Source organism: Malaclemys terrapin, chromosome 5, assembly GCF_027887155.1.
Source record: "Malaclemys terrapin pileata isolate rMalTer1 chromosome 5, rMalTer1.hap1, whole genome shotgun sequence".
Lineage (NCBI taxonomy): Eukaryota > Metazoa > Chordata > Testudines > Emydidae > Malaclemys > Malaclemys terrapin.
In genome coordinates this window covers 33,123,256-33,142,341 of record NC_071509.1, presented here as the reverse complement: position 1 = coordinate 33,142,341, position 19,086 = coordinate 33,123,256, and the positions used below count along the sequence as shown (strand labels likewise).

Below are 19,086 nucleotides of genomic sequence, written 5' to 3'. Positions count from 1 at the left end.
CAACAGATCTAAAAATTGATTTACTAATGATAAAATATGTTATAGTGCTTAAGAAAACAAATACTTGTAGCTTTAAATATCATATCCAGAAATAAATTATTCACATAATTGTTTTCAAAATTCAGCTAGTCATGTTTTCATTGAGCAAATCTGGTCAGGGTTAGTGGCTTCAGCATTTAATTGATCTAAACTGTTTAATTTCAGCACTTCCTCATGTACAAGAGGTGGCAAGAAGCAAGAGAAGAAACCCCAGAAGAATTTTTACAACACACAATTTCTTCTAAGTTGCTTGATGAGTCTAATGTATTGCACAGATGCTGATTATACATGGTAATAAAACTGACAGCTCTTCTTTGCATTTTCCCGCATCTGCTTTTAAAATAAATGGCAAAAACAGCTGTCAGGGAACAGAAAATAGATTTCAGTGATGGGATTCACTGAAGCTCCTGGATCTAAAGAATTGCTGTACATAGCCAACACATCTCTCATCATACATAACATCTGCCAGTCTTTTGAGAAAGAGGAAGCAGTAATATTGGCTTGGCTGGGATGATTTAGTTGGTGTTGGTCCTGCTTTGAGCAGGGGATTGAACTAGATGACCTCCGGAGGTCTCTTCCAACCCTAATATTCTATGATTCTCTCTTTGCTTTAGGGAGCCTTCAAGCTCAGAGTACTTTCCTCCCCGCCCCCCCAACAACTGTACCTCCAAAGTGCTTGTGTCTACAGCTTTTTTCAACTTTAGCAGCAAAGAATTTCACTGGAATCTGTGATATCATCCATGTCCACCGCAACAAAAGGTAGAAGTACTGTATTACTTGCACTTTACAATTCCAGACAATTCCAGTTCTGTGTGTTTAAGAAATCTGTTGACAGCTTGCTAAATATTTGAATATAAGGTGTGATTGTTAACTTGGTCCTACAGCTTGCCGAACTGTTAACATCCACTCTATTCGTTCCATCAAATACTTCAGGGGATTGATTATAAATGATAAAATGCTGTTAGAGAGACTTGTATCACAGAAAGTGATGAGCTCTCCTTATAAAGCTACTAAACAATTTTCTCTACTCAAAAGCAAGCCCTAGTCCTGAATTTGTTCTGTCTTTTCATTATGGGGAGGGTCATCTCATATTCTGATCTTTACTGCAGCATTATTGCTGAGATGCTTTCAGTTCACTGCTTTTTATGAATTCAGTTTGTGGTTTAAATGCATAACTTGGTAAAGGAGTGCTAGACCACATCCTGGCAGAGATCATGCAAGGTGGTCAAAGGGATAGGAGAAATGAAATTTGTCACATGGCTATGCAGTTTATCATCTCCCTTTCCATCATACATATGTAAATATACTGCTATTGGAATGCTGTGTCCAGTCTGGTGTCCACAGTTCAAGAATGATGTTGATAAATTGGAAAAGCTTCGAAGAAGAGCCATGAGAATGATTAAAGGATTAGAAAACCTGCCTTAGAGTGAAAGACTCAAGAAGATCAATCTGTTTACCTTCTTAAAGGGAAGGTTAAGGGGTAACTTGATCGCCGTCTATAACAACCTACATGAGGAACAGAAATATAATAAGGCGACTCTTTGATCTACCAACAGTGTAACAAGATCCAGTGTCTGGAAAATGAAGTTAGACAAATTCAGACTAGAAATAAGGCACAAAAGTAAACAGTCTCTTCAAAAGGGGCCTGGGCTTCTGGCCCCTGTGTTGTCCAAGGGACCCAGGTTGAGCGACCTGGGCTCTAAAAAGGAAATATAGTAAAGATGGTCCCTCTTCTTTTTTCAGAGGGTCCAGGCGGCAAATGTTCTTCAGCAGCTTTCCTGTTAAGCAGGGGCTTTTTACTCAGTCAGAGGTTACAGCAAGAAGCTGATGAAGGGGCTAAAGTGGTCTTGACAGAAAGAAAATCAGTGACAATTCCACCTGGCACATCCAAAACAGTGCCAGGAATTCTGAAGTTTGCTGTGAATGAATTGAAGACTGCTGTAATGCTGGAAGATCCAGGTGTCACAAATTGGACCCAGTGGGCTAGTGGTTTTTCCTCAATTTGTTAAAGTCACTGGCGCCAGTATGAGAATAGGAGTACATGTCAAAAACTTAACAAGGAAGGATGTCATATTGAAATCTCACTCTGTCATTGCAAAGGGGCAAAGAGCTGAGTGGATAAAACCAGTGCCAACCCAGGTTTCAGCAGCTGCAACTAAAGAGAGAGATGGTGTCATACTGGCACTTGACTTTGAAGAATCCCCTCTCAGTGCTGCTGAGAGGAAAAGGATTGCTGAAACTGAGTAAGGACGCTTATAAAGCTTTTGCTATTCATGCAATTTGTAACCTTTGGGTAGGCTAGAGTTCACTTCATTGCCCTTCTCCAGTGCCTAAAAAAAAAACCCAACTCCCATAGAAAAGTAGATGAAGACCCAGGGTTCAGTCTCTAAGGATTTTCAGCATGGATTGCACAGGGTCAATCTCCATATTCAAGCTAAGTTCCAGCCCAGCCCAAGCAATGAAACAGCCCTGCAGCCCAAGCCCCGCGAACCTGAGTCAGCTGGCACGGGCCAGCTGTGGATTTTTCTTTGCTGTATAGACATACCCTCTGTCAAGGCTGTATCCCCACTTTGAACTTTAGGGTACAAATATGGGGGCCTGCATGAAAACTTCTAAGCTTAACTACCAGCTTAGGTCTGGTCTGCTGCCACCATCCCAAAGCTAATTCCCTTCCCTGGGTAGCCTTGAGAGACCTTCACCAATTCTCTGGTGAATACAGATCCAACCCCCTTGGATCTAAAAACAAGGAAAAAATCAACCAGGTTCTTAAAAAGAAGGCTTTTAATTAAAGAAAAAGGTAAAAATCATCTCTGTAAAATCAGTATGGAAAATAACTTTACAGGGTAATCAAACTTAAAGAGCTCAGAGGACCTCCCTCTAGCCTCAGGTTCAAAGTATAGTGAGGTGGTGTTTCTCAGAAAATTGTGCCTTAAGCTCAGATGTGTTTATGACACTTCCATTTGCCTTCTCTAAAATATCAAAGCATTCTACAGTGGATGCCTTGCTACCAGCTCCTCAGACCACCTTCAATGTTGGGGTAATAAACTTTCAATAACCTTTCTTCTTTTGACTTTGTCAGAAATCTCACTGTCTTCCATCATCTCTTTGGCTTGTGCTTGCCAAATAAGATAATCTACTTCTCCATTGGGTCTGGGTGAATTACCCGAAAAACATTTCAGTTTAAATTTCACATCAGTCACAGTTTCACTGGCAGATTTCACCACCCACTCTAACAAAAGATGTTGCATATCAGAAGGGAGACTCACAGCAGGAGTAGAGGCTTCTACTGGACCTCGGTCTTGTAGTAAGAGGAGGACCTGAGATATAAACCTTGGTATCAGCGGCCTAGTATGAGGCCTAAGGCCTGAACTAAAGTAATGGTCAAGACTTTGCTAACATAAAGCAAAGTTAAGCTGTGAGCCAGAGGCAGGGCCTGCTCACAGAAGCTGGCAAGGAATGGGCTGATGTTGCATAAATATATATTTCCCTAGCAAAGTTAAAGTACAAACATGGTACCAAAACACACTGTACTGGAACATTCCACAGATAACATGGAACAGGCCGACCCATCCCAATGACAGGGGCAAAAGGGTAAAATGATGGATAGAGTTGTTTTGATCGAACCAATCTGTACAAGGTGAGAGGCGGCACCTTACTACGTAGAGGGGTTGTACCTTGCCGCGTAGAGGGGTTGCACCTCAATACGTCAGGAGTAACTTGTTTGTATCTGTGTATAAGAATGCACCCCTGAGTGGATGTCTTTGTCCGGCCACGGGGGCAGAGGAAAGTCCCGCCACTGAGCCGGGTCCTTGCCAAGAGGCATCTATTAGTAGTATGCCCGGTAGACTAAGTAATCTGCAATTGTGTCCAAGGTCACAATAAACCTAGTTGACGTGACTTTGCATCTTACTAGACTCTGTGGTTATTGGGGGTTCTCTTTGGGTCTGCTGTGTCAGCTATTTGCGCAAAACTGGGGCAGCACACAGAGGGAACAGACGCACGCACGCAGCCGAGTGATATCAACATAGGAGAAAGCAGAGCACCACACCGGTAGCATCTGACAACAGGTCTATAACTAGTGTAGCATCTGTTAATCACCTAGTCTGTCTTTCACCCACAGGTGTAACCACAGCCCATGTCTCAGTCTTGAACCCTCTGTCAGAATACACAGAATATCCCTGATACCTGCACTGAAGTACTCTGGGCACAGAACAAGTGGTTATAAATGGCAAAACCTCAAAATGAATAGGAATCAGATCCCATTTCTGCCCTAGCTTCTGCAACACACATTTCCTTCCTATGTGTATCACAGAAACAGAAACAAATTCACAGGGAATCACATTCTTTTGTTCTCCCTTCACCCTCCTCATATTAGTCACATGACCAAAGATTCTAATAGCCGTCTTAATATCTGCTGTACTATCAACAGGGGACACATCACTGACCAAAATGGTCCTACAGGGATCTAACCCTAATTGTATGCAAGTTTCCATTATCTTAATAATATTAATACAGTGCACATATTCAGTAATATTCAATAACACCGAATTATTTTATAACTGCAATATTCCTCAAAAGAATTCAGAGGTGAGCTCTGCGCAATCCTCAAGTCCCTGTCTGTTTGGCGCCAATTTGTAACCGTTGGGTGGGCTAGAGTTCACTTCATTGCCCTTCTCCAGTGCCTAATAATACCCCCCCCCCCCCGAAAAGTAGCTGGAGACCCAGAGTTCAGTCTCTAAGGATTTTCAGCAAGGATTGCACAGGATCAGCCTCCCCACATTCAAGTCCCAAAAGGAACTAAAGAAATGAATTTAATTAAATAACTTTATAAAATCTTATGATAAAGAAAAAAAATAATCTAATTTTTACAGCATAACATGGCAATTTTATAACCCACAGACATTATCTTCACAGTTATTCATAAACATAAATAAAGAAAACAAATTAAAATCTGAACAGTTCAGTCCCCACAGAAACACAATGAGAAGAACTGAGAGTTCCCAAAAGCTTAGGTTTAGGTAACCTAAGTCTCAGTCTCAAGTCTTTGATCGCCAAATCTAAACAGTCTACTGAGTCTAAAACAGCATCTTCCCTCCACGTGCTTGTAGGCAGGGGCGGCTCCAGGCACCAGCACAGCAAGCGCGTGCCTGGAGCGGCAAGCTGCAGGGGGGCGGCCTGCCGGTTGCCATGAGGGCGGCAGGCAGGTGGCTTCCAGCGCCATGCCTGTGGGAGGTTCGCCAGTCCTGCGGATTTGGCGGCAATTCGGCGGCGGGTGCGCCGAAGGTGCGGGACAGGTGGACCTCTCGCAGGCATGCTGTTGAATCCGCGTGACCAGCGGACCGCCCGGAGGCGCACTGCCGAAAGCCGTCTGACTGCCATGCTTGGGGCGGCAAAAAACATAGAGCCGCCCCTGCTTGTAGGAATCTTCAGTTGGAATCCAGGAAGAGTCTTCCTCTGCTGAAATCACTACTAGCCAGTCAGCTAACTGATTAACCAACCACTCAGATTAGTGTATAGATTCAAAGAAAATCCTGCTGCAAAATGCTTCACAGTTAGGAAATAGCCTGCTTTCTGCTTCTGGACTCAGCTTCTCCAAACTCACACAGGACACATGGCCTTTTGCAAAGCAGCTGCCCTGACTGCTTGCCCTCATAGAGTCTGACCCCAGCAACAGGGAACCTATTGGAGCAGACCCAAAACTACCACACCCAATTCCAGAAGCTTCTGGATATGGAGTGCTTAATCTGCCTAGCAACAATGACCCAGACACAACTCACTCCTACTCCCCCAATGGGTCTCTTAAAGAGATATCTCCCTTTAGGCACATGGGTCACACAACCTACAGTGGACATGGAGACCAACTGATCATTGTTCTCCTTATAACAGCCCTTAACATATATGAAGACTGTTATTCAGTGTGACCCCACCCCTTCCCCTTGACTTCTTTTCCCAAGATGAAACATGTACAGGTTTTTTGGCCTTTTCTAAAAGGTCAGGCTTTCTAAACCTTTTATCATTTTTGACAGGTTTCAGAGTAGCAGCCGTATTAGTCTGTATCCGCAAAAAGAACAGGAGTACTTGTGGCACCTTGGAGACTAACAAATTTATTTGAGCATAAGACCTAAGTTAATTGTATCTAATTTGCATATTAATTCAAGTTCAGCAATCCCTCTTTGGAGTCTGTTTTTGAAGTTTTTTTGTTGCAAAATTGCCACCTTCAAGTCTGTCACTGTGTGGTTAGAGAGGTTGAAGTGTTCTCCCACTGGTTTTTGAATGTTATGATTCCTGATGTCAGATTTGTGTCCATTTATTCTTTTGCTTAGAGACTGTCCGGTTTGGCCAATGTATATGGCAAATGGGCATTGCTGGCACTTGATGGCATATATCACGTTGGTAGATGTGCAGGTGAACGAGCCCCTGATGGTGTGGCTGATGTGGTTAGGTCCTATGATGGTGTCACTTGAATAGATATGTGGACAGAGTTGGCATCGGGCTTTGTTACAAGGATAGGTTCCTGGGTTAGTGTTTATGTTGTATGGTGTGTGGTTGCTGGTGAGTATTTGCTTCAGGTTGGGGGGCTGTCTGTAAGAGAGGACTGGTCTATCTCCCAAGATCTGTGAGAGTGAGGGATCATCTTTCAGGATAGGTTGTACATCTTTGATGATGCGCTGAAGAGGTTTTAGTTGGGGGCTGAAGGTGACAGCTAGTGGCGTTCTGTTATTTTCTTTGTTGGGCATGTCCTGTAGTAGGGGACTTCTGGGTACTCTTCTGGCTCTGTCAATCTGTTTTTTCACTTCAGCAGGTGGGTATTATAGTTTTAAGAATGCTTGATAGAGATCTTGTAGGTGTTTGTCTCTGTCTGAGGGATTGGAGCAAATGCAGTTGTATCTTAGAGCTTGGCTGTAGACAATGGATCGTGCAGAACTTGAATTAATATGCAAATTAGATACAATTAACATAGGTCTAAATAGAGACAGGGAATGGTTGGGTCATTACACTAACTGAATCTACTTCCCCATGTTAAGTATCCTCACACCTTCTATGGGCCATCTCGATTATCACTTCAAAGGGTTTTTTTTTCTCCTGCTGATGACACTGCTCTACAGCCAAAATGCTTCTGAAATAAATGGTGTCAGAGTAGCAGCCATGTTAGTCTGTATCTGCAAAAAGAACAGGAGTACTTGTGGCACCTTAGAGACTAACAAATTTATTAGAGCATAAGCTTTCGTGGACTACAGCCCACTTCTTCGGATGCATATAGAGTGGAATAAATATTGAGGAGATATATATACACACATACAGAGAGCATAAACAGGTGGGAGTTGTCTTACCAACTCTGAGAGGCCAATTAAGTAAGAGAAAAAAAAAACTTTTGAAGTGATAATCAAGATAGCCCAGTACAGACAGTTTGATAAGAAGTGTGAGAATACTTACAAGGGGAGATAGATTCAATGTTTGTAATGGCTCAGCCATTCCCAGTCCTTATTCAATCCTGTGTTGATTGTGTCTAGTTTGCATATCAATTCCAGCTCAGCAGTGTCTCCTTGGAGTCTGTTTTTGAAGTTTTTCTATTGTAATATAGCCACCCGCAGGTCTGTTATTGAATGACCAGAGAGGTTATAGTGTTCTCCCACTGGTTTTTGAGTATTATGATTCCTGATGTCAGATTTGTGTCCATTAATTCTTTTGCGTAGAGACTGTCCGGTTTGGCCAATGTACATGGCAGAGGGGCATTGCTGGCATATATCACATTGATAGATGTGCAGGTGAACGAGCCCCTGATGGTATGGCTGATGTGATTAGGCCCTATGATGATGTCACTTGAATGTGGACAGAGTTGGCATCGGGCTTTGTTACAAGGATAGGTTCCTGGGTCAGTGGTTTTGTTCAGTGATGTGTGGTTGCTGGTGAGTATTCGCTTTAGGTTGGGGGGTTGTCTGTAAGCGAGGACAGGTCTCTCTCCCAAGATCTGTGAGAGTAAAGTCCAAAAACAGACTCCAAGGAGAGACTGCTGAGCTGGAATTGATATGCAAACTAGACACAATCAACTCAGGATTGAATAAGGACTGGGAATGGCTGTTCTTTTTATTACAAACATTGAATCTACCTTCCCTTGTAAGTATTCTCACACTTCTTATCAAACTGTCTGTACTGGACTATCTTGATTATCACTTCAAAAGTTTTTTTTTTTCCTCTTACTTAATTGGCCTCTCAGAGTTGGTAAGACAACTCCCACCTGTTTATGCTCTATGTATGTGTGTATATATATCTCCTCAATATTTATTCCACTCTATATGCATCCGAAGAAGTGGGCTGTAGTCCACGAAAGCTTATGCTCTAATAAATTTGTTAGTCTCTAAGGTGCCACAAGTACTCCTGTTCTTTTTCTGAAATAAATGTAGTCAAACTTTACTAATTCTGGGTCACTGAGAACGAAAATGATGCTTAAAATTGTTGATTGGCTCTAATTTTCAAGATATGCTATTGGGTCAGTATATACGATCCTTGACTTGGGAATGATGGAGGATAAGTGAGTTATAAAGGGAAGGGATCTCAATTTAAACCAGAAATGACCAAAATACATCTTTGACTGGATCTATGAATAAATCTATGACTGGGTTTGGACAGTACTTGCTTTTTAGGCAAAACAATGAATGATGCAATCTGAAGCTGGTATTGCGTCATACATGATATGAATTGCATCATGTTATTCCTAGAAGTCATGGATGATGCAATCATAACAAAGCTTACATCACTCTACTGTACAAACTGCCCTATATCAGCTCTAGAAATCACACAGTGTTGTGCTCTCTTATTTGTCAGTGTTTGATTTTGGAAAGGGACACATTTCTGTTTATCCAAAGTGAGCAGAGATGCCTCATACTTGTGTGAACAGTGCAGATAACTTCTGCTATGTTTGTGGTGAAGTGACTTTTGCATCACAAAAGCGCAGTATAACCACTATGGTTAAGAAAGCCTATCACCTTTCTTTTGGCTGCAAAACTGGAGATCAGGACAAGAGGTGGGCCCCACACATGTGCTGCAACACTTGTGCAACAAATCTTCGCCAGTGGTTGAACAGGAAAAGGAAATCTATGCCTTTTGCAGTGCCAATGATTTGGAGAGAGCCAACAGATCATACCAGCCATTGTTACTTCTGCATGGTGCCTCCAGTTGGGAAAGGTGTGTCAAAGAAGAAAAAGTGGACTGTGCATTATCCAAACATTCCATCAGCTATACGCCCAGTACCCCACGGAGAAGGACTGCCGGTTCCTGATGCACCAGAAGCATTCTCACTTGAGTCAGATGAGGAAGGGGAAGAGGATGAAACTTCTGGTCCTGAATCATCAATGTCACAGGACCCACATTTTCTCCCATCATCCTCCTCTGAACCACACCTCATAACACAAGGTGAACTGAATGACCTTGTCAGGGATTTGGAACTACCCAAGAGTAAGGCAGAGCTGTTGGGCTCCAGACTACAGCAGTGGAATCTCCTGGCAGGTGATGTTAGGGTTTCCATGTTCCGTGACCGTCAAAAGGATCTTGTCCCATTCTTCTTCATGGAAGGTGATCTTGTAACCTGCAACAACATCGTTGGTGTGATGGCAGCCCTCAACATTGTTCACAATCCAAATGAGTGGAGACTGTTCATTGATTCATCGAAGACGAGTCTTAAAGCGGTTTTCCTGCATAATGGCAATGTTTTGCCATCAATTCCAGTTGGTCATGCAGTCCATATGAAGGAAACCTATGACAACATGAAACAACTTTTGAGGTGCATAAACTATGACCAACATCAGTGGCAGCTTTGTGGCGATTTGAAGGTTGTTGCTCTCTTGCTTGGTCTGAAGACTGGATACACAAAGTACTGCTGTTTTCTCTGCAAATGGGATAGTCGTGAAAGAGATTCCCACTTCATCAAGAAAGATTGGCCACTCTGACAGTCATTGGCGCCTGGGAGGAAAAGTGTTCAGCATCCACCACTTGTTGAATCAAGGAAGGTTTTGTTACCACCCTTACACATCAAGCTGGGTCTGATGAAGAACTTTGTCAAGGCCATTGACAAAACACAAGCAGCTTTCAAGTACCTCCGTGGAAAATTTCCAAGTTTAAGTGAAGCTAAGATAAAGGAAGGTGTCTTTGTTGGTCCTCAGATTCGTGAACTTCTTCGAGATGATGCATTTGACCAACCACTGTGTGGCAAGGAAAAGACGGCATGGAAAGTCTTCCAGTTAGTGGCAATAAATTTTCTCGGAAACAACAAGGCAGACAACTACAGGTTGTTGGTGGAAAACCTCCTCAAGGCATACAAAAGCCTTGGTTGCAACATGTCACTAAAGATACATTTTTTGCACTCTCATCTAGATTTTTTTCCTCCGAACTGCGGAGCAGTGAGCGACGAGCACGGCGAGCAATTTCACCAGGACATTGCAGCAATGGAGAAACGCTATCAGGGCAAATGGAGCCCATCAATGCTTGCAGACTATTGCTGGACAGTGACAAGAGATGCTCCATTTAATGAATACAAGAGACAAGCCAAGAAGCGCAGAGTAGACACTGAATAGGACTAAACTATGTACATAATCGTTTTTTGCCTTTTGTTTCATAATACATTTTATTTATAGAACCCTTTTGCTGATTTTTAAAGTGTTACATAAACAGGACAGGTGAAATATTATCATGTAAAGCAACCATAAACACATGAAAAGACCTAGATTTACAATTTATGATTAAAACTCTACTATCTACACAATATACATAGACATAAAATGTAAAAACTTAAATATCTTAGAAACAGTAGCCAATCAGTTGTTTTAATTGTCATGTCTGAATTCAGCACACCCAAATACATAATAAATAGCACATTTTATCTCTGAAGCAGATGACTTCTCAAAAATTGTAGACCAGTGTGATAGCTCATCTCAATTGATTGGCCTGTTACAGTTGGTATGGCTACTTCCACCTTTTCATGTTCTCTGTATGTATAAATATCTTCTTTCTGTGTGTTCCATTCTATGCATCCGAAGAAGTGGGCTGTAGCCATGAAAGCTTATGCTCAAATAAATTTGTTAGTCTCTAAGGTGCCACAAGTACTCCTGTTCTTTTATCATTTTTGTTGCTCTTCTCTGAACAGTATATTTGTCCATATCTTTCCTAAACTGTGGTGCTCAGAATTGGACACAGTATTCCAGCTGAGGCCTCAACAGTGCTCCTATGTCTTCCATATGACACTCTTGTTAATACACCCCAGAATGATATTGGCCTCTTTTGCAACTGCATCACATTGTTGACTCATATTCTATTTGTTATTCACTATAACCCACAGATCCTTTTCAACAGTACTACCATCTTTTGTATCCCCCATTTTGTAGCTGTGCATTTGATTTTTCCTTCCTAAGTGTGGTACTTTGCACTTGCCTTTACTTAATTTCATGTTGTTTTCAGACCAATTCTCCAATTTGTCAAGGTCATTTTCAATTCTAATCCTATCTTACAAAGTGCTTGCAACCCCTCCCTGCTTGGTGTCATCCACAAATTTTATAAACATACTTTCTACGTGGGTAATACCATTTCTGATCCTGCTTGATATTCCCCTACTTATACAGAAGTAAACAAGCACCTTGTGTAGCACACAGGGAATGACAGACTCCTGGAAGAAGAATAGAAGTGCCATCAAAGAGAGGATGAGAATATGAGACTAGGAATAAAGACAGTAGACTGGGAATACTTCGGGAAGAGAAGCCAAATAGGAAGGTATAAAAATACGTGAACTGACAAATGAAACATCAGAAAGTTAGCATGTGACAGCTAAACAAATATGATGTTTGGCACTCACACTGAAAAAGATGCTCTACCCTAGAATGAGCAAACTTTATTTTGAAGACCACAGTATTCAAGAATTCAGTGATTTTTCATTACACAGAAGAATGAAGTTGGACTCCTGAAATTTCCTCACTACATATATTATGTACTTTGGGATTTTCCCTGCCTTTTCAACAGCAGCTGCTAACAACAATAAAAATACTGCTTTTGACCCCATCCTTCCAACCAAAGGTGGGGGGAAAGCAATTAATTCCCATCTTTGATTGCTTAAATGCTTCTTTACACTTGGCTATGTTTATCACAGCAGGTCATCTTATCAGTCTAAAGTATAACAAAATCCATTCTACTGCAGACTTCTTTATTTTCTCTTCCATTCATACCGCTATGCTGAGGAAAGGGATTTTAGGAAGAGTTATCTGATTATGAGTATCAACTAGTTCAAACAAAATAAGAGACAGACTTTTCATAAATCAGCCCATACCATAAACAGCTTCCTGGCCTATTACTTTGAACATCCCATTACTTACTTTTGAAGATCCAGTGATTAGTAGGTCTAATAGCCTCACTGCTGGATTTTCTAGGAATTCCCTATTTTGTCATGTGCCAGAGTGTATCACACACCAAGAAACCCCAAATCACTTCTAGAGGGCATTCTAAGGCTTCCAGTGTGGAATATGAGCTCTGAAATGCAACTAAAGGGAGGGAGATCCAAATTACTGGAAAATGAAATGTGGAAATGGATGCTTGTGAAGAGACTTACTGGATATGATAACCTTTGAAAGAGATTCACTCTTTAAAAATGATTATTAAATGGGCTTTTTGAGCATTATGAATGATCCGTAAGCCGGGAAAGGAAAGGAAGAAGTTGGCAAATGAAACAGCCCTTATAGCTGATAGAGTTCAATAGAGAGAACCTTCGCAGGAAAAAAAAAAAATCCCAGTAAGTTTTGAGGAGACTGAAAGAGCTGTGAACTCAAATAAATTTAAACTGTGTTAAATCAAACTCTTTAGGGTAAGTGACTTTCTTGAATTAATGAGTGAAGGGTTAAGTGATGAAAGAAACTAACAAGAGCACCATATCTATGAATATTTTGCATGTTGTTTATTGTAAACATGCTTTCTCTGGAAATTTATATGAATGCAGAAGTTCGGGAATAAGCTTGGGGAGAGTATTCAGAGGAATGGTTTTGTATAGAGTAGATTATTTTGTTATTTAAAATGACCATTTTCAGAGCATAACTAAAATCACATTAAGTGAAATGGACCTGAAAAGAAAAGCTTAAGAACTTACCACTCTATAAAATATTCTAGTGGTGCAAGTTTATTTGGATATGAACAGGAATGATGTTACTGATACAGAGAAATAAATTGAATAAATATATATACAGACATAATAAAAATTAGGAATTAGATTACTGGGGCATTAAATACTTAATGTTGGCCTGTGCTCTATGATGGCAGAAAGGGACCAAAGATTTATAGTCCGATTCATCTGCCATTTTCACCCAAAAGTATCAGGGCTATCTGGAAAGCAACAGTGCAGCAACCCCAGAGTTATTTGGTACATAATACATAGCCCTACCCCTGATTTAGGATGAGATAAATTTGCTGGGTGCACTGACCTTTGTAACAATTCCTATGTCACACAAAAAGGTACAGCCAAGGTCACTCAGACTAAAGTACATCCATTAGTTTGCTTATTTCTGCTTTTTAGCACAGTATTTAAATAACAGATTAATTTAGCATGCCCTTGGAAATAAATATAAAAGTGTCAGTGTGGAATTTACAAGGTAATATGTTAAAACTATGTCATGTGATTATATAAAACCAGGTAGATACAAACATAATAAAATAACAACAACAACAACAATACCTAGCTTTTATATAGTGCTTTTCATCATAGATCTCCAAATACTTTAAAAAAGGTCGATAGCACTATCCCCATTTTGCAGATGAGGAAATTGAGGTTTAGAGAGGAAAAGGGACTTGCCCAAACAGCAGGCCAGTAGCAGAGCTGGGGATAGAATACAGCTCTGCTGGGTCCCAACCCAGTGCCTTATCCACTAGGCAACACTGCCTCCCATGTATATTATGTATAAGAAAAATAAAATCTTTACTGTTATTAAATCTCAGTTTATAATTTAAGTCAAAAACATCAGGGATACTCTTATTTGAATAATTTCTTTAAAGCTACTTATCTTTATGTTATTTGACAAATTTCATCCAGATCTAGAATTTACTTAAATTGTTCACTGCATCTATACTCTATGAATGTTAAATATTAAATAAAATAATGTCAGTGATATTAATGCAGGCCACCAAACTGGGTGTGGAGATTACAATAAATACACAAATGTCATATGAGTTCTTCACAAACAAGCCTTCCCAACACCCAGGACTATTGTATCCTGAACTTTCTATCTATCTATCTATGCTGCCAAATGTGCCCTGATAAACATGGACGTACTGGCCTACAAACTCCCTCCGTTCAAAAAAGTGTGTAAGGAGGATATTGGTTGAAACAATAATTAAAAAGAGAATTATAAAAACACCTGGAGGAACATGATGAAATACGGACAAAAACCACAGCAAAGCTTCTGTGAAAGTAAATAATCTAATCTAATTGATTTCTTTGAGTGAGACAATAAAATAATGGTGAAGAGAGACCATTTGCTGTATTTTATTTGGATTTTCCAAAAGCCCAGGTCCCTTACAAGAGCCTTACAAGCCTCTTATAACTAAGCAGTCATTGGGCAAAGAGTAAAGTCATGGCATGGATCTGAAACTGGCTAAGAAAATATAGGAATAAAGGCAGGGGTGAAAGTAATATTAAATTCTTACCGGTATGGGGGCTGGCTCTGGCCCCCGGAAGGGCCAGGGCCTTGGGCAGAAGGAGTGGGGCCTCAGGCGGAAGGGGAGGAGCTGGGGGTCAGCCTCCCCCAGCCAGCCCATCCGTGCTGCCTGGCCTCCACCGCTGGGGCTCTGGCAATGATTTAAAAAGGTCCGGGGCTCCGGCCACTGCCATGGTAGCGGCAGCCATGAGCCCCAGGCCCTTTAAAATCGCTGGCCCCGGGGCAGCTGCCCTTTTTGCCCCCCCTGTTGGTAGCCTGGGGAGGAGGGAGGCAAAAGGGGCAGCGACGTTAAAGCGCTGCCACAGCAGCTCTTTAACATGGGCTGCGTATGGGCCAGTACCGTATCAGCCCACTTTCACCCCTGAATAAAGGATCGCTTTTCATTGTGGGAAAAGGTTAACACTGGGATGTTACAAGACTACGTACTAGAATCATGGTTAAATATATTATCAATTATATATATACCAAAAAACTGTGTGTTGGGTCCACAGGTTAGCTGGGGGCGTGGGGTAGGAATGGAGCCCAGCCCAGGTCTCTCTCTCTTCCTCCTCCTGCCCTGTGTTGCCCACAGAATGGAGGATGGGCCGGGCTGCTGGGCGCACAAGCTAGATCTAGGAGACTTATGGGTAGAACCAGCCCCCTTCTCTTCCCCCTCCCTCCTCCCTGAGAGTTGGGGGAACTCCTGCCAGATTTGGTGCTTGCAGTGGGTGGGTGAATGGGATGATGAGGACATGTGCTGGGGAGGTGTGTAGTAATGGTAAGATCACCATGCCGACTCCTCCCCTTCCCAGCTGCTCCAGCAGTTCCTAGGCATTCCCGGTGCACTGCCTGGGAATCTCTTTATAATGTTCATGTTCAATTATTATTTTGGCACACTGCCACAATATTCCTGTGGAACACAAGTGAAAGAAAGTAAAAGGTGATTTTTTTAATAATTTAGAATTTAATTAAACCAAATTGGATAAAGAAATGACACTTCTCTAGCCTGCAGGCCTACTCCCTGATGAATCTCAAGGTCCTCCTACAAATAATAGAGGCGTTAGATCTTTATAGGCAGCAAGAATCGTTAATACGTTCCATGATAAGGCAACCAAAATACAGGGGTAACAAACATAATGATCTGGAAAAGGATGAATAAGGGCAAAATGTAGAGATAACAAAAAAATTTACGTTAAAATTAGACAAGACCAGAAAAAAGACTGTAAGAATCCTGAGAGGGAAATAAGCTAGGTGAATAGGTAGCACAATGGCTATTAAATTGAATGCTTACAAATGCAAGGTAATATATATTTGGATGGAACAATATAATGTACTCGTATACAATTAATTTAGAACCCAGAAGTGTAACAACTAAGGAAAAGACCTAGGCATCCTTGTGGACAATTCAGTTAAAATTTCTACTAAATGTGCAATGGTGCTCACAGAACCAAATGAAGTATTAAGATGTATAAGGAAAATGATCGAAAACTATAATCCCATTATATAAATTGATGGCTCACTGTCACCTGGGAAACAGCACTCCGTTTCAGTCACCCCATCTCAAACAAGATATAGCAGAAATGGAGGGAGTTCAGAGATTAGTGATACAAATGACTAAGGCTTAGAAAGACTCCCACATCAGGAGAGACTGAAAAGACTTTGAATGTTCAGTTTACAAAAGAGCAGAATAAGAGATGTACCACAGCGATAAACAAAATGATAAACGCTAAAGTAAATTGAGAATTTCTATCTATATTCTCTCACAATACAAGAACAAGCAAACAATTAATTAAATTTAAAAAGGAACATATTTAAAACTGGAACCAGTTGGAGCCCAAGCCTCCCTTCTGTCCACACACAAATCAGTCTAACTCAGGTCAAAAAGCACTCAGAACCTTGCGAGAGGAGGGTTGGTCAGAGCCCAAATCCCACTGTGACTTGGGTCCAAGCCCTACCATTTTGCAGTGTGGACGAAGGTTAAGCCTCAGACCTGAGTCAAAAGGGTTGCGTAGTGCGGTGTGGACACATTAGCATGGCTGTGAGACTCTGGTCCAGGAACTGTAAACCCAGGTTTACAATACAGTGTGTATGTTTAAGCACGGGTTTGGAAACTCCAAGTCCACAAGCTTGGGTCCACTGAGCTTACTATGCAGTGTAGACATGCCCACAGAAATCTGATCATATCTCACTTAAACTATGGCAATCTCTTCCTGTCTGACCTCCACTCTCTCACCTCTTCCCTTCTTCAATCTATACAAAACAAAGCAGTAAAGATCCTATTCTTGTCATGTCACTAGGACTATGTCCTCATGAAGTCCTCCACTGTGCACTCTGGTTCTTCCATTGAGTTAATTCTTTACTTACAGAGCCCTTTGCATCTCCTCCTCCAGTTACTTCTTTGCCCCTATATCATCTTGTTCCCCAAACTGCACTCCTCTCACTTTGCTACCCCCTTTGTCGTCATGCTTTCTGTGGTGCTGCCTTCTGCACTTGGAGTCCTTTCCCAAATACTGGGTGCTAAGTGTGCTCTATCTCCACTTCAAAAACACTTCTCAAAATCCTGATTCTTAGCGTAACATTCAACCACTAACCAAAGCACCTTTCTCATGACATTAAATTAAACTGATGTATTTCTATTCTAGTTAAAACAGCTCAAACTTCTGCTTTAAAATGTTTTATGTGTTCTTGTATTGCATTTGAACAGATCCAAGATTATGCACACCCTGAGGTAGGAATGCTGTTATTTCTTCAACTGCCTGTACTGCGCCATTATGCAGCTACTATGCTTTTAAAACCAGCAGCAACATGGTAGCTATATGATATATACTTACATATATAATATAGACTAGAGAAAATTCTTCCTTTAATCACACCTTTGAAAACCTACTGAAGATAATGAGTTTTCCTGGGTATAAACACAGGCTGTCCAGAGATGACGTTCAAAATGGAGAATGTTGACAGTGGGATACAATACCCAGTGCTATTAGAAGAGTGACATTGTTCACAGAATCACAGAACTGGAAAGGACCTCGAGAGGTCATTTAGTCCAGACCCCGGCACTCATGGCAGGACTAAGTATTATCTAGACAATCCCTGACAGGTGTTTGTCTAACCTGCTCTTAAAAATCTCCAATGATGGAGATCCCACAACCTCCCTAGGCAATTTATTCCAGTGCTTAACTACCCTGACAGTTAGGAAGTTTTTCCTAATGTCCAACCTAAACGGCCCTTGTTGCAATTTAAGCCCATTGCTTCTTGTCCTATCCTCAAAAGGTTAAGAAAAACAGTTTTTCTTCCAACTCCATGAAACAACACTTTACGTACTTGAAAACTGTTATGTCCCCTCTGTCTTCTCTTTTCCAGACTAAATAAACCTAATTTTTTCAATCTTCCCTCATAAGTCATGTTTTCTAGACCTTTAATCATTTTTGTTGCTCTTCTCTGGACTCTCTCCAATTTCTCTACATCCTTCCTGAAATGTGGTGCCCAGAACTGGACACAATACTCCAGTTGAGGCCTAATCAGCGCAGAGTAGAGCGGAAGAATTATTTCTCGGGTCTTGCTTACACTCCTGCTCATACATCCCAGAATGATGTTCACTTTTTTTGCAACAGCGTTATACTGTTGACTCATATTTAGCTTGTGGTCCACTATGACCCCTAGATTCCTTTCCGCAGTACTCCTGCCTAGGCAGTCATTTCCCATTTTGTATGTGTGCAACTGATTGTTCCTTCCTGTGAGGTCCTACTCAATCCCACAATACAATGATTTTTCTAGAAATTAAATATTTCCGTATAAATAATTTTTAATATACTGAAAAATATTTTTCTTGCATGGAATGTTGCAAATTCAGTTACTTTCACTGCAGTAGCATTGCATGTTGGATAAAGGTCAATGTAAATTGCCTCAATAGTTTCTGCTCCACCTATCTGCTTTAAACACTTTTTTTAAAAGTTATTTTTTACTCAGAACATAGTTAAGCAAATCTGTGGGTGTCCTGTTTCTGAGAGTGTTCACAACTATTTTTATTTGTGAACACCCCAGAAAATTTGAAGATGGTTCCTTTATCTTGTATATCTTTCAACTTCTCTTTTTAATACTTCTGAAAGAAAATAACTTGTATTATTAACAAGCATATGTTTATAATAATTCATATGAGTTTTCCTCTTTTTATTAAAAAAAGATACTAACCTGTTCAGTAACTGCTGTTCTTCAAGTTGTGTTGCACATCTCCATTCCACTTATACTGATGGCCACGCACTGGGCACACAGATACCAAGAGTGGAATGCACATGTGCACATGCACATGAACTTGAAGGAGAATTAAAAAATAATATTCCTTCTACTGATATGTGTGGAAAACATCAGAAGTACATTCTTCTATGCAGTG

At 41.0% G+C, this 19,086-nt stretch overlaps 1 protein-coding gene across 5 annotated transcripts in view; it reads right to left on the bottom strand.

The window, feature by feature from the left end:
- Window positions 1-19,086, bottom strand: part of SLIT2 (slit guidance ligand 2) — a 422,038-nt gene that overhangs the window by 120,600 nt on the left and 282,352 nt on the right. The gene's annotated exons all lie outside the window — the stretch shown is intronic.